This window comes from Bos indicus, chromosome 22 (genome assembly GCF_029378745.1).
Source record: "Bos indicus isolate NIAB-ARS_2022 breed Sahiwal x Tharparkar chromosome 22, NIAB-ARS_B.indTharparkar_mat_pri_1.0, whole genome shotgun sequence".
Lineage (NCBI taxonomy): Eukaryota > Metazoa > Chordata > Mammalia > Artiodactyla > Bovidae > Bos > Bos indicus.
The window spans coordinates 26,833,211-26,837,076 of record NC_091781.1 but is presented as its reverse complement, the minus strand read 5'-3'; the positions used below and the strand labels follow the sequence as shown (position 1 = coordinate 26,837,076).

The 3,866-nt window shown below is 39.8% G+C and overlaps 1 pseudogene; it reads right to left on the bottom strand.

Annotated features, from left to right (window-relative positions):
* Positions 1–2,185: 2,185 nt before the first annotated feature.
* On the bottom strand, positions 2,186–2,284 carry LOC139178747 (U6 spliceosomal RNA; annotated as a pseudogene).
* Positions 2,285–3,866: the final 1,582 nt, after the last annotated feature.

Genomic DNA, 3,866 nt, shown 5'->3' with positions numbered 1-3,866 from the left:
CAATCCCAAAGAAAGGCAATGCCATAGAATGCTCAAACTACTGCACAGTTGCACTCATCTCACACGCTAGTAAAGTAATGCTCAAAATTCTCCAAGCCAGGCTTCAGCAATACGTGAATTGTGAACTTCCAGATGTTCAAACTGGTTTTAGAAAAGGCAGAGGAACCAGAGATCAAATTGCCAACATCTGCTGGATCATGCAAAAAGCAAGAGTTCCAGAAAAACATCTATTTCTGCTTTATTGACTATGCCAAAGCCTTTGACTGTGTGGATCACAACAAAGTGTGGAAAATTCTGAAAGAGATGGGAATACCAGACCACCTGACCTGCCTCTTGAGAAACCTGTATGCAGGTCAGGAAGCAACAGTTAGAACTGGACATGGAACAACAGACTGGTTCCAAATAGGAAAAGGAGTACGTCAAGGCTGTATATTGTCTCCTTGCTTATTTAACTTCTATCCAGAGTACACCATGAGAAACGCTGGGCTGGAAGAAGCACAAGCTGGAATCAAGATTGCTGGGAGAAATATCAATAACCTCAGATATGCAGATGACACCACCCTTATGGCAGAAAGTGAAGAGGAACGAAAAAGCCTCTTGATGAAAGTGAAAGTGGAGACTGAAAAAGTTGGCTTAAAGCTCAACATTCAGAAAACTAAGGATCATGGCATCTGGTCCCATCACTTCATGAAATAGATGGGGAAACTGGAAACAGTCTCAGACTTCATTTTTTGCGCTCCAAAATCATGGCAGATGGTGATCGCAGCCATGAAATTAAAAGACGCTTACTCCTTGGAAGTAAAATTTTGATCAACCTAGATAGCATATTCAAAAGCAGAGACATTACTTTGCCAACAAAGGCCCCTCTAGTCAAGGCTATGGTTTTTCCAGTGGTCATGTATGGATGTGAGAGTTGGACTGTGAAGAAAGCTGAGTGCTGAAGAATTAATGCTTTTGAACTGTGGTGTTGGAGAAGACTCTTGAGAGTCCCTTGGACTGCAAGGAGATCCAACCAGTCCATTCTAAAGGAGATCAGTCCAGGGTGTTCATTGGAAGGACTGATGCTAAAGCTGAAACTCCAATACTTTGGCCACCTCATGTGAAGAGTTGACTCATTGGAAAAGACTCTGATGCTGGGAAGGATTGGTGGCAAGAGGAGAAGGGGACGACAGAGGATGAGATGGCTGGATGGCATCACCAACTCGATGGACATGAGATTGAGTGAACTCTGGGAGTTGGTGATGGACAGGGAGGCCTGGCATGCTGCAATTCATGGGGTCGCAAAGAATTAAACACGACTGAGCGACTGAACTGAAGTGAAGGTCACAAGAGTGGAACCCTCTCAGAAGGACTGGTGTCCTTCTAAGAATAGAAAGAAATTCTAGAAATGTGCACATACAGAGAAAAGATACATTAATACCAGATACCAAAATATATTTTAAAAAACTAAAAAGATACAGGAAAGGGAAAAACAGGGAGACAGAAACAGAGACATCAAAAACTAATACTGGTAGCTGCTGCTGCTGCTGCTAAGTCGCTTCAGTCGTGTCCGACTCTGTGAGACCCCATAGATGGCAGCCCACCAGGCTCCCCCGTCCCTGGGATTCTCCAGGCAAGAACACTGGAGTGGGTTGCCATTTCCTTCTCCAATGCATTAAAGTGAAAAGTGAAAGTGAAGTCGCTCAGTCGTGTCCGACTCCTAGCGACCCAATGGACTGCAGGCTACCAGGCTCCTCCGTCCATGGGATTTTCCAGGCAAGAGTACTGGAGTGGATAGATCCAAATATATCAATAATTACATAATCTGTAAATGTTCTAAACACAAAAATTAAAAGTCTCATAATATATAAAACACTTGGCCTAAGTATATTTTGGGGCTTCCCTGATGGCTCAGATGGTAAAGAATCTGCCTGCAATGTGGGAGACCCGGATTCAATCCCTGGGTTGGGAAAAACCCCTGGAGAATTCTATGGACAGAGAAGCCTGGTGGGATACAATCCATGGGGTTACAAAAAGCTGGACACAAATAAGCAACTGAGCAAACATGCACACACTTTTAATATTAACTTTTATAATTTTTTTTTTCATTTGATACCTTCAGGTGCTATTTGAATTTGTTACTAATTATTTTTTCTTTTTTTAAAATTTTATTTTATTTTTAAACTTTACAATATTCTGTGTTTTTAAAAATATAGGACACTTTATGAATTTACATGTCATTTCTGCTCAGGGACTATGCTCATCTCTGTATCATTCCAGTTTTAGCATAGCTGCCAGTGAGCATTCTTACAATAATGCTCTTACTTGCTTTTATCTTTACTAAATTAGAGGCCTTGTTGAGGCAGAGATGATATCTGACTTATTTATAATTGTTTTTCCTAGGCTTGTACATTAAATATTTGTTGAATGAGTAGTAAAGCTTTATGGAATTTAACTGTACACTTTTTACTGAGAGAATTAACATATGGTTGTCCATTGGTTCTCAGTTACTTATGTCAGAGGCAAGCCTGAGAGTACTGGTTATACACTTGAAGGGAGACTGAATTGGACTCAGTTTTTTACTTTTGACTCCTCTGTTTCCAGCTAGTTACTAAGCCAACAATTACCATCTTTATCCCAAATCAGAGTTCTTTCTGATCTAATAATTGTGTGATCTTTTTTTCAGGGCTTTATATAATGCTCACTTAATATTATAATATTCCACTCTCCATGGTTTCCTGTATTTTGATAAACCAAACATTCTGTCTAGCACATGTATTGATAAGAAGGTAGCTCTTCAATTGTAGCAGAAATAAATTTGGCACATAATAAAAAATGCTGGCATGCAAATGAAGTAGTGTCAGGTTAACTGATGTGTCACAGCACAGCAAAACAGCACAGTATTTATTGAAAAAATACATTAAAATTTTTTTATATAGATAGCAATTCAGAAAATGAAGATCATGGCATCTGATCCCATCACTTTATGGGAAATAGATGGGGAAACAGTGGAAACAGTGTCAGACTTTATTTTTGGGGCTCCAAAATCACTGCAGATGGTGATTGCAGCCATGAAATTAAAAGATGCTTACTCCTTGGAAGGAAAGTTATGACCAACCTAGACAGCATATTGAAAAGCAGAAACATTACTTTGCAAACAGAGGTCCGTCTAGTCAAGGCTATGGTTTTTCCAGTGGTCATGCATGGATGTGAGAGCTGGACTGTGAAGAAAGCTGAGCACTGAAGCATTGATGCTTCTGAAGTGTGGTGTTGGAGAAGACTCTTGAGAGTCCCTTGGACTGCAAGGAGATCCAACCAGTCCATTTTAAAGGAGATCAGTGTTCTTTGGAAGGAATGATGCTAAAGCTGAAACTCTAGAACTTTGGCCACCTCATATGAAGAGCTGACTCATTGGAAAAGACTTTGATGCTGGGAGGGATTGGGGGCAGGAGGAGAAGGATGTGATGGCTGGATGGCATCACTGACTCGATGGACGTGAGTTTGAGTGAACTCCGGGAGTTTGTGATTTACATGGAGGCCTGGCGTGCTGCAATTCATGGGGTCGCAAAGAGTCAGACAGGACTGACAAACTGAACTGAACTGAACTGAAAGAGATCTAAAGAACATTCTGAAACTTCATTGTTTTGATATTTTAGAGTCTACTGACAGATTTGTCAGAATTAATTTACAATTTTAGGATCTGCTTTTATGTTTCTGTAAGAGGACATATAATTTAGTTTTAAAAGTAAAATTATAGACAGAGCATAGACTTTTAATCTTGACTCATTATTGAAGATGTAAATGCAAACAACAAATGGCTGCTAATTATAGTAGAATAAATATCTCAAGTTTAGTATCACCTAATAATTTAAAATCGTCTTTTATAT